We start from the raw sequence: 13,222 nt of genomic DNA on the forward strand, positions 1-13,222 counted from the left end.
ATATGTTCAGAACATTTCACCCCAAAGCAGCACAATATGCATTTTTTAAGTGCGTACGGTACATTTTCTAAGACAGACCACATGTTAGGACACAAAACAAGCCTCATTAAATTTGAGAAGATTGAAATCACATCATCTTCTCTGACCACAATGGTATAAAACTAAAAATCAACTACAATTTAAAAAAACTAAAAAGACTTGGAGGCTGAATAGAATGTTATTAAACAATGAATAGGTTAACAATGAGTTCAAAGATTACATTATTCAGAAAGGCTGTCATTTAAAATTAAAAGACAAATAAAGAGATTTTCAGACAAGAAAAAGCTTAAAACATTTGTTACCACCAAACCAATATTACAAGAAATGTTAAAGGGTCTTCTTTAAGAAGAAGAAAGAAAAACAGGAACATAGTTAAAAGAATAAAATGGCAATAAACACATACCTATCAATAATTGCTGTAAGTATAAATTGCTTAAATTTCCAATCAAAAGACAGGGTAGTTAAATGAATAAGAAAACAAGACATATATATGCTGTCAGCAAGATAACTACCTCAAAACGAAAGTTATACACAGACTAGAAGTAAAGGGATGGGAAAACATGTTTCGTGCAAATGGAAATTAAAGAAAAACAACTGGGGTAGCAATACTTGTACCTGAATATATAGACTTTAAAACAAAGACTATTGTAAGAAACAAAGAAGGACACTACAGGTGGACCGTTGTCAGGAGTGGGTGCAGGGTGAAGGAAGTGGAGAGATTAAACAAAAAAAGACCAAAAATAAAAAAGAAAGATAGACTCATGGACACAGACAACAGTGTGGTGATTGCCAAAGGGGGTTTGGGGGTAGAGGAGAGTACTGTATATGAATGATAAATGTTGATGGACAAAGACTTCAGTTGGGGAGATGAACACACAATATGAAGTACAGAAATGTGTTGTAGAATTGGGCACCTGAAATCTGTTTAATTATATTAACCAATGTCACCCCAATAACTTCAATTTAAAAATAATAAAAAATAAATAAATAAATAAAATTTTTTAAAAGATATTACATAATTGGATTGGGTGTTTCTTTTGTTTCCTTATATTCTAAATCACTGATATGATTCTCAAGTTCATTTACTCTACTGTTGATTCCCTATAAATTATTCCTCATTTCAATTAGTGTATCCTTCATTCTTTCATTTCTGACTGGTTCTTTTTTTTTTTTTTTTTACAGTTTTTGTGTCCCTTTTTATGGTTTCTATGTCCTTTTTTATGCTATTAAAGTTCTAAATTCAGCTACTCTTCCCCTAAGTTCATTGAACATCCTTAAAACCAGTGCTTTGAACTCTGCCTCTAGTAAATTGCTTGCATCTATTTTGTTTAGTTCTTTTTTTCTGGACCTTTGTTCTGTTCTTTCATTTGGGATGTGTTTCTTTGTTTTCTCATTTTGGCAGCCTCCTCGTATTTCTTTCTATGTATTAGGTAGAGCTGCTACATTTCCCAGGCTTGGTAGAGTAACCTAATATAATAGGAGTCTTGTAGGGTCCAGTGGCACTCCCCAATCACCCAAGCTGGGCACTCTAGTTGTACCACCCCTGTGTGGGCTGCATACACACTTCTGTTGTAGTTGAAACATCAGTGAGGGATTCACACCCAGGCCAATTTGCTTCAAGGACTAACTAAGACCACCAGCAACCATGAAGGATCAGTTGTGCAGGGGCCCACCCCATGAAGCAGGATTTACTTCAGTAGGGCTGTGGCTCTCACTGAGTCTACCCCTTGAATGTGTTGTTTGTTGAGGTGATTGGGAGTTGCTTTGACATGGTCTGAGACTATCTACAGTTGCTCCAGCTCTGGGGTCTCTCAGGAGTTGCAGGTCAAGGTCAGCTGCCACTTGTGTTCTGCCCAGGGCCACCTGGCTTGAGCTACAAAGTGATGTGCACCTGCCTGCTACTTTTGCTGGACTTGGAGGTGCCTGGAAGAGGCCAATCTATAAACCACAGCTGGCTGCTGCTAGTGCCAAGCCTGGGGCCACTTAACAAGAGGTACAGTGCACACTGAGGCCAAATGTGGCTTGTTTGAAAGATTTTAGGAAACTCTGAAGTATGAGCCAAGACAGGCCATGCACATGGAAAAGACACTAGAAAGAGCTTGGTGGTCCGCCAAATTTGGTAAGTCAGTGGGGGTGAATCTCAGGGAATCACTAGGGTGGGGCAAACAATGATAGCCAGGATTTTTGTTTGTTTGTTTTTTGTTTTTTTTTTTGTTTTTTTTTTTCTTTTTTTTTTTCATTTTTCTGAAGCTGGAAACAGGGAGAGACAGTCAGACAGACTCCCGCATGCGCCCGACCGGGATCCACCCGGCACGCCCACCAGGGGCGAAGCTCTGCCCACCAGGGGGCGATGCTCTGCCCCTCCGGGGCGTCGCTCTGCCGCTACCAGAGCCACTCTAGCGCCTGGGGCAGAGGCCAAGGAGCTATCCCCAGCGCCCGGGCCATCTTTGCTCCAATGGAGCCTTGGCTGCGGGAGGGGAAGAGAGAGACAGAGAGGAAGGAGGGGGTGGGGGGTGGAGAAGCAAATGGGCGCTTCTCCTATGTGCCCTGGCCGGGAATCAAACCCGGGTCCCCCACACGCCAGGCCGATGCTCTACCGCTGAGCCAACTGGCCAGGGCTCTAGTTGCATCTTGATGCCAGACACTTTCGTTCCTCCCCACATGTCCCTGGTGACTTTTGAGCAGCTATCCCAGTGATGGAGCTCTGAAAGAGTGAGTCAGAGTAAGTCTATGTGTGGGCCCTTTAAGGGAAACTGCCTGGGACTTAGCCTGACCAGACAGTGGTGCAATGGATGGAGCACCAGCCTGGGACATTGAGGATTCAGGTTTGAAACTCTGAGTCACTGACTTTAGTGTCAGCTCACCAGCTTGAGCACAGGGTCACTGGCTTGAGCATGGGATCATAAACATAACCTCATGGTCACTGGCTTGAGCTCAGAGGTTGCTGGTTTAAAGCTCAAGGTTGCTGGCTTGAGCTAGGGGTCACTGGCTTGGCTAGAGCCCTCCCCCCAGTAAAAGCACATATGAGAAAGCAATCAATGAACAACTAAGGTGCCACAACTATGAGTTGATGCTTCTATCTCTCTCCCTTCCTGTCTGTCTGTCTCTCTCTCTCTCTCTCTCTCTTTCTCTCTCTTTCTTGCTTTAAAAAATAAAAAATAAGAGAAACCTGGGACTCCAGCAGTCCTCTATCTCCCTCAGCCTCAATTCCTACTGGTTTTTACAACTAGAGTTATGAGGGTTTCTTTTCCCAACACTGGAACCTTACACTTGGGAGCCTGGTGTGAGGTTGGAACCTCTCACTCTTAAAGGGAACCTCCACAACTGAGATAGCCTTTCCAATTTTTATCCACCACATGTGGATGTAGGACCATCTTGTTCTGTGTCTCCACCCACCCTACCAGTCTTTTTTTTTTTTTTCATTTTAAGAGAGGAGAGAGAGAGGGAGAGGGAGGAGAGAGACACAGATAGAGAGAAGGGGGGAGGAGCTGGAAGCATCAATTCCCATATGTGCCTTGACCAGGCAAGCCCAGGGTTTCGAACCGGCGACCTCAGCATTTCCAGGTCGACGCTTTATCCACTGCAACACCACAGGTCAGGCCCACCCTACCAGTCTTGATGTGACTTCTTTAAATCCCTAGTTATAAGACTTCTATTCAGCTAGATTTCAAGCAGTTATGAATGATGGTTATTCTGCAGTTTAGTTGTAATTTTAATGTTTGTGAGAGGATGCTAGTACCACCTTTTACCTATGTCACTATCTTGACCAGAAGTCCACCTGAAGCTATTAAGCACTTGAAACATAAGAATGAAAAACTTAATTTTTAATTTAACTTAACTTAGCCTAATTTAGATTTAAAGATTTAACCTCAGTCCAGTTATTGGAAAATTTTAAGAATGTTCGAAACAACTTGGATAAGTAAATCTACTTTTCTTTTGTTATTTTTTTTTTTTAGAGAAAGAAAGAGGAGAAATGGGCAGCATCAACTCTCAGTAGTTACTTCCCATATGTGCCTTGACCAGGCAAGGCCAGGGTTTCAAATGGCAACCTCAAAATTCCAGGTTGACACTTTATCCACTGCACCAACACAGGTCAGGCTCTACTTTTCAATTGTTTTATTAAATGTAAATACAGATCAAGCATTTCAAAGAAAATCTAATATCTGACTTAAGAAGTTCTGTAAACGTAAAATACACACAGAATTTCACAAACTTAGTAAATGTGAAATACATCTTAATGATTTCTTACATTAATTGCATGCTAAAATTATGTTTTGGATATACTGAGTTAAAAAATATATTACTAAAATTATCTTTGTGGTTTTTTTTACTTTTTTAATGTGGCTATCAGAAAATTTTAATTAATTCTTGTGGCTTGACTTATATTTCTATTAGATGGCACTGTTCTAGAGACAGATAAGTATCAAAATAACTATGCAAAAGGTAAAAGTGGTGTGGGTCAAATAAGTTTCCAAATATGATGTATATGTTCGCTCACTTATAGTTTGCATTGAGAGTGAAAGAAAAGCTAAGCAGGCAGGGTCCTTATAGCCTAAGGCTTAGTTTTAAGACTAAGCTTTTCCCCACACCCTCGACTGTTGCATGATGTGGGGTGGTGCACTCTTATGAGGAATCCCATTTATGCCTCAGATAAGTGGCTTTGTACCAGAGACTTCCTTATTTGTATACTGGCTTAAAGACTTTAATTTTTTTATTATTAATTTATTGTCTTTACATAGATTCTAATGTCACCCGTGTTCCCCCATACATCCCCCGTCTCCCTCCTCAAAACGCCCTCCCCCCTCCTTCCAGGATTTCCTTTTCTGCTCACTTCCCATCCTATCACCCTATCATCCCCTTTCCCTCTGTCCGCTTCCTTCTGGATCCTTTGATCCCGACTCAGTCTCTATTCCGCTCCTCAGTTCATATTGTTCGTCGGATTCCTCATATGAGTGAGGTCATATGATATATTTTATTCTCTGCCTGGCTTATTTCACTTAACATAATAGTTTCCAGTTCCATCCATGTTGTCGCAAAAAAATAATATTTTCTTCTTTTTCATGGCCCCATAGTATTTTATTTTGTATATGTACCACTTTTTTATCCAATGTCCACTGACGGACACTTGGGCTATTGTAAACAGCTATTGTACACAATGCTGCCATAAACATGTGGGTGCATTTTTCTTTTTCAAACTCTGCTATGGTATTCTTGGGGTATATTCCTAAAAGTAGGATGGCTGGGTCAAAAGGCAGTTCGATTTTTAATTCTTTGAGGAATCTCCATACTGTTTTTCCACAGTGGCTGCACCAGTCTGCATTCCCACCAGCAGTGCAGGAGAGTTCCCTTTTCTCCACATCCTCGCCAGCACTTATTCTGTGTTGTTTTGTTGATGAGCGCCATTCTGACTGGTGTGTAGTGATATCTCATTGTGGACTTAATTTGCATTTCTCTAATGATTAGTGATGTTGAGCATTTTTTTATATGTCTATTGGCCATCTGTATGTCTTCTTTGGAGAAGTGTCTATTCATCTTTTTTGCCCATTTTTCTGATTGGACTGTTTCTCTTCCTGGTGTTGAGTTTTACAAGTTCTATATAAATTTTGGTTATTAACCCTTATCAGATGTATTGTTGAATGTGTTCTCCCATTGTGTGGTTTACTTTTTATTCTGTTCATATTGTCTTTAGCTGTGCAAAAGCATTTTAGTTTGATATAGTCCCATTTGTTTATCCTATCCTTTATTTCCCTTGCGCATGGAGATAAATCAGCAAATATATTGCTGCATATGATGTCGGAGAGCTTATTGCCTATGTTTTCCTCTAGGATGCTTATGGTTTCATGACTTACATTTAAGTCTTTTTTCCATTTTGAGTTTATTTTTGTGAATGGTGTGAGTTGGTGGTCTAGTTTCATTTTCTTGCAGGTAGCTGTCCAATTTTCCCAACACCATTTGTTAAAGAGACTATCTTTACTCCATTGTATGCTATCACTACCCTTGTCAAATATCAATTGTTCATAAAGGTGTGGGTTTATTTCTGGGTTCTCTGTTCTGTTCCATTGATCTATATGCCTGTTCTTATGTCAGCACCTGGTGGGCATGCCGGGTGGATCCCGGTCGGGCGCATGCGGGAGTCTGTCTGACTGTCTCTCCCCGTTTCCAGCTTCAGAAAAATACAAAAAAAAAATCTTTCTATGAAATTAAATAAAGAAATCACTTTAGGTTACACAATTTAGATGGAAAATATGTAGACATATTCTAACATGTTTCAATTTCCAAAATTATAATTTTAATTTTTTAAATTAATCAGGAAAATCCTTTATAAATTTCTCAGATTTTCTGTCAGGAACATATTCATTATAAGTATTAACAAGTTAATTGGCTTATAAGCACCAATGAATTTACTAGATTAAAGGTTATTTTTTTCTGCTTCAGACTTACTAAGGTTCCCTGGTCAAAACTTCCAATCATGTGGATTGGGACATTTCTGTCAGTGAGTTAGAAAAAGCAATGCAGAAGTAGTTTGTATTAGTTAAGAGCCATCTTTTGTTAACCAAAGGAAGAAAGATAAGGAAAAGAGAGGGAGGAGGGAGGAGGGAGGAGGGGATAAAGTGAGTGTGACAAAGGGAGGAAGGAAGGGTGGAAAGAAAAGTTAGAAAGGCCTGACCTGTGGTGGTGCAGTGAACAAACAGCCCTGGCTCAGTTTTTTGCCCCCGGGCCAGATTAGAAAGAAAACTTTTTACACAAGACGGATGAAATATTAAAATTAAAAAATGTTAAATACAAAAACAATTCACTTAAGTAAACAAAATTTTATTATGTAATTTGTTTATGAATAAATGTGAGTGAAAAAAAATTTAAATACAATATTATTTTAATAAAAATATAATTACATACCATATAAATATCCAAACTGTATTGTAATCAATCAAAACAATATTTAATTAATAAAATGAGCTCTAAGAGGTTTGTAAAGCCAGTAGCCATAGCCACCATCACAGCCACCTGGCCCATGCAGGTTCGCATTAGATTCAGACAGACGGTAATGAAACAATGGAGCAAAGAACTGGTGGACCATTAGCTTTAATCCTAGCTTGCACCCAGCGGGCAAGTAAAAATACGCACTGGGCTCCAGGACCCACTCATTCAATGCTCACAAAGCTACTGACTAATCCGAGTTTCCTAGAATCAAAGGTTTCTACCTCACCAGTCTTATTCACCTCTGTTCTCCATCTCCTTCTCTCTGCACAAACTGCACTAACTGGCTTCTCCTTCAGCACTCCACCATCTTGGCTGCCTCTCTTCTCCTTCATGTGGCCTTTCTCTGCTCTCGTTTCTCTGCTCTCTCCTCTAATGCTAATCGCAGGAACCAAGAGAGCAAGCTCCTGGTCTGCCCCACTTTAAAGTGTAGAAATCAAAACCTTTAATCCAATATATAAAATAGGTTAGTGTCTAATACCAAGTCATTTATCTGAGGCATGATGAGATTCCTTATGAGAGTGCACCACCCCACATCATGTAATAGTCAAGGTTGTGGGCAAAAGCTTAGTTTTAAAACTAAGAGATGACGTCAGAGTAATGGCGGAGTAGGAAGCGATACCGATAAATCTCCCCCAAAACTCAACAAGATCTTCAACCAGAAACAGAAAAACCTATACTTGGAGCTTCCAGATTCTTCGCAATACACCCAAAGGTATGATTGAGTGAAAAATTGGCTAAATATATAACCAAACCCCGAAGGAAATAGGGAGTAAGAAATGCTCCGCCTTCCTCACTAACCTAAACAGGGCGGCTTTCTCTGGTAACTGTGAATATAGAAACTGAGGCGGGCAAAGGGGGTGAATAGATCCAGGCCCCCGCAGCAAAAACGGCCGAACCAGGCTGAGGCTCAGAGATCCAAGCCGAGGAAAATCTGATCCTGTGGCAACCCGGGCAATACAAGCTAACACTCGCGCCAAACCCAAACAAAGAAAGACAAGCGGAGCGGCCATTTTACCCGGTCTCCTGGTCAGTGCGCAGTTAGTGGAAGAGAGATTTCTTCCTAAGCCGCGGAAGTGGGTGCCCGTGTTGCCCCACGGAGAGGCAGGGTCAGAGGCCTTTCTGTGGGCTGAGGGCAGAGTCTCTGGGCAGCCCCAGCACCCTGGGAAAGCCACGCACGGGAGGGAGTGAGAACTAATCCCAACGGTGGAGATTTTCCGTGCTGGAGGCTGTTTCACTCAGAGGGAACCGCGGCTGGCCTCATATCCTGGATTGCGCGCGCAGATAAGGAGTGAGCGATTCCTCCGAGTGCCTCAGCAGTGCGCGCCCGTGTTATCGCACAGAGGGGCAGAGTCAGGGGCCTTTGTGTGGGCCAAAGCGGAATCTCGGGCCGCCCCAGCGCCTTGCAAAAGCCGCACACGGGGACGGAGCGAGACTCAATTCCAACGCTGCAACTTTTCCCTGCGGTTGGGGGTTTCACTCAGAGCGTGAGACTGCTGGCTGGATATCCTGGTCGCAGACAGTGAGTGAGAGTTTCCTCCAAGCGCCCCGGAAGTGGGCGCCCGCTTGTGTTACCGGATAGAGTGGCAGAGCCAGAGGTCTTCGAGTGGGCGGAAAGCCCGCCTGATTATGCTAGCAGCTCTGACTGACTGAGCCTTACCCAGAGCCCTGTGCTGAGTGGAAATAGAGTGGGGAGTTGCCAGCAATTTGAGCCTCTTACTATCCAGGCAGAGGCAGCAGCAACCCCATACCTGGACTATCAGGCTACTAATTGAGGAAGGAAAGACTAGGAGAAAGGCTCCAGGAACACGGACTCTCTCACTGTCGGAGCCTATAAATGCTAATGAGCCTCGACTCCCAACGAGAATAAAGCACAATACATGACATTGCCATAGAGACTTATCAACTGCAAGCCTCTACCTGAGCGTGCCAAAGGGGCAGAACCCGGGGTACAGAGTCACCGACCAGGAAGAGGGAGAGAAAAGAAAAAGCAAGAAGATAACCTCTCAAAATCAAGAATAATCTGCAGACTTTATAACCTATCCCATTTTATTATATTTGTTCGTTTGTTTCTCTTATCTTCATTCTTGAGACTCTTTTTTCCTCCTCCAATTTGGCCGATTAACTCTCTACCGGTCTTACTCTCTCCTCTCCTTGAACTACACTACCCATAAGTGTTACATCTCCCATTATCATTTCTCTTCTCTTCCTTTCTCTCTATGAGGGTTGCACGCCAAAACCCTTAACTCTCTCTCTCTCTCCTTTCTTTTTTCTTCTTTTAGTGGTTCCCTCTTTTTTTCTCTCTCTCTCTTTCTTTTCTCCCTCTATATTAGTTTCTTCCTTTCTCCTTTACATCTCCTCTCATTCAAACCTCAATAACAAACAAATTATCTTATCTGGGACTCAAACCTATGTTTGTGGAATTTTGGGGGGTTTTTACTTCACCTTTTTAACTCACTAGCAGTGCTCCCATCCCTGGCTCTCCATATTATCTAGTTCTTGTTCCACTAAATACAATAGTAAGTTTTTAATTTGTCCCCCCATTTTTCCATTTTCCTCTTATTCCTCTCATCATAACTCTTAGAAAACCAACACCTAAAAGCAAATCATTTTATTCTTGACCCAAATTTTTTCCTTATTTGCTTTTTGTGGGTCCATACGCTCTTTTTTTTTTTCTTTTTTCTTTTTTTTTTTTTTTTTTTTTTTTTTCTTTCTCTCTTTTTTGCCCCTTTATTACTTTTCCCCAATTCAGGCCCTCCATCACAGGCATTGTTTGTTATAACTCACAGTCCACCACAAGATTTTCTCAAGAAAGAGGGGAGAGGAGAGGAGAGGAAAAAAAGAGGGGGGGAATAATTTCCTTTTTTAAAAATTTTTATTTTATTTTATTTTTCTTTATTTCATTATTAATTTTTTTTAAAAAAACAACTTTTTTCGATTTGTTATTTTTTTATTTTTTTTTATTTTTTTATTTTTTTTTAACTTTTTATTCTTTATTAAATCTCATTAATACTATCAACAAAACCACCCTCAGATGCCATTAAGGAAGAGAAAATCGAATATCATGGATACAAAAGAAAGAGAGGTAACACAGCTAGATGAGGAAAAATCTATGGAGAAAAAATTTAATATATTGGAAACCTTCGAGCTAAATGACAGAGAATTCAAGATAGAAATACTAAAAATCCTCCGAGATATACAAGAAAACACAGAAAGGCAATATAGGGAAATCAGAAAACAACTCCATGAACACAAAGAATATATGTCCAAGGAAATTGAAACTATAAAAACAAATCAAACAGAGATGAAAAACTCAATTCACGAGCTGAAAAACGAAGTAACAAGCTTAGCTAATAGAACAGGTCAGATAGAAGAGAGGATTAGTGAAATAGAAGACAAGCAACTTGAGGCACAACAGAGAGAAGAAGAAAGAGACTCAAAAATTAAAAAAAATGAGATAGCCCTACAAGAATTATCTGACTCCATCAAAAAGAATAACATAAGAATAATAGGTATATCAGAGGGAGAAGAGAGAGAAAATGGAATGGAGAACATACTTAAACAAATAATTGATGAGAACTTCCCAAGCCTGTGGAAAGAACTAAAGCCTCAAGTTCAAGAAGCAAACAGAACTCCAAGTTTTCTTAACCCCAACAAACCTACTCCAAGGCATATCATAATGAAATTGACACAAACCAACAGCAAAGAAAAAATTCTCAAGGCAGCCAGGGAAAAGAAGAATACAACATATAAAGGAAGGCCCATTAGATTATCATCAGATTTCTCAGCAGAAACTCTACAAGCTAGAAGAGAGTGGACCCCAATATTTAAAGTCCTGAAAGAGAGGAACTTTCAGCCACGAATACTATACCCATCAAAGCTATCCTTCAAATACGAAGGAGAAATAAAAACATTCACAGATACAGAAAAGATGAGGGAATTTATCATCAGAAAACCCCCACTCCAGGAATTACTAAAGGGGGTTCTCCAATCAGATACAAAGAACAAAAAAAAACAGAGCCACAAGTAAAAGCTCCAAGAAGAACACAATAAAACCAAATTTAAACTGTGACAACAACAAAAAGAAAGAGGGGGAGAAGACGGAGATTAACAGTAGCAAAGGACGATGGAGTGCAAAAGTACTCACAAAATAGTTCGCTACAATGAACAGGGTAGGGACCCTTTTCATTACTCAAAGGTAACCACCATTGAAAAAACCACCACAGAAGCACATGAGATAAAAAAGATAGCAACATCTTGTTGGAAAAGATGTATGGAATACAACCAAATAAAAACAAAAGATACAAAAACGAAAGAGAAGGATCAAACAAGACACAAAACTAACAGAAAGCAAGATATAAAATGGCAATAGGGAACTCACAAGTATCAATAATTACACTAAATGTAAATGGATTAAACTCACCAATAAAAAGGCACAGAGTAGCAGAATGGATTAAAAAAGAAAATCCAACTGTATGCTGCCTACAGGAAACTCATCTAAGTAACAAGGATAAAAACAAATTCAAAGTGAAAGGCTGGAAAACAATACTCCAAGCAAATAACATCCAAAAAAAAGCAGGTGTAGCAATACTCATATCAGATAATGCTGACTACAAGACAGGAAAAGTACTTAGAGACAAAAATGGCCATTTCATAATGGCTAAGGGGACACTGAATCAAGAAGACATAACAATTCTTAATATATATGCACCAAACCAAGGAGCACCAAAATATATACGACAGCTACTTATTGATCTTAAAACAAAAACTGACAAAAATACAATCATACTTGGAGACCTCAATACACCGCTGACGGCTCTAGATCGGTCATCCAAACAGAGAATCAACAAAGACATAGTGGCCTTAAACAAAACACTAGAGCACCTGGATATGATAGACATCTACAGGACATTTCATCCCAAAGTGACTGAGTATACATTTTTCTCCAGTGTACATGGATCATTCTTAAGAATTGACCATATGTTGGGCCACAAAAACAATATAAGCAAATTCAGAAAAATTGAAGTTGTACCAAGCATATTTTCTGATCATAAAGCCTTGAAACTAGAATTCAACTGCAAAAAAGAGGAAAAAAATCCCACAAAAATGTGGAAACTAAACAACATACTTTTAAAAAATGAATGGGTCAAAGAAGAAATAAGTGCAGAGATCAAAAGATATATACAGACTAATGAAAATGACAATACGACATATCAGAATCTATGGGATGCAGCAAAAGCAGTGATAAGAGGGAAGTTCATATCGCTTCAGGCATATATGAACAAACAAGAGAGAGCCCAAGTGAACCACTTAACTTCCCACCTTAAGGAACTAGAAAAAGAAGAACAAAGACAACCCAAAACCAGCCGAAGAAAGGAGATAATAAAAATCAGAGCAGAAATAAATGAATTAGAGAACAGAAAAACTATAGAAAAAATTAATAGAACAAGGAGCTGGTTCTTTGAAAAGATCAACAAAATTGACAAACCCTTGGCAAGACTTACCAAGGAAAAAAGAGAAAGAACTCATATAAACAAAATACAAAATGAAAGAGGAGAAATCACCACGGACACTGTAGATATACAAAGAATTATTGTAGAATACTATGAAAAACTTTATGCCACTAAATTCAACAACCTAGAAGAAATGGATAAATTCCTAGAACAATACAACCTTCCTAGACTGAGTCAAGAAGAAGCAGAAAGCCTAAACAGACCTATCAGTAGAGAAGAAATAGAAAAAACCATTAAAAACCTCCCCAAAAATAAAAGTCCAGGCCCTGACGGCTATACCAGCGAATTTTATCAAACATTCAAAGAAGACTTGGTTCCTATTCTACTCAAAGTCTTCCAAAAAATTGAAGAAGAAGCAATACTTCCAAACACATTTTATGAGGCCAACATAACCCTCATACCAAAACCAGGCAAGGATGGCACAAAAAAAGAAAACTACAGACCAATATCTCTAATGAATACAGATGCTAAAATACTAAACAAAATACTAGCAAATCGAATACAACAACATATTAAAAAAATAATACATCATGATCAAGTAGGATTCATCCCAGAATCTCAAGGATGGTTCAACATACGTAAAACGGTTAATGTAATACACCATATCAACAAAACAAAGAACAAAAACCACATGATCTTATCAATAGACGCAGAAAAGGCTTTCGATAAAATACAACACAATTTTATGTTTA

Source organism: Saccopteryx bilineata, chromosome X (assembly GCF_036850765.1).
Source record: "Saccopteryx bilineata isolate mSacBil1 chromosome X, mSacBil1_pri_phased_curated, whole genome shotgun sequence".
NCBI classification, from domain to species: Eukaryota; Metazoa; Chordata; class Mammalia; order Chiroptera; family Emballonuridae; genus Saccopteryx; species Saccopteryx bilineata.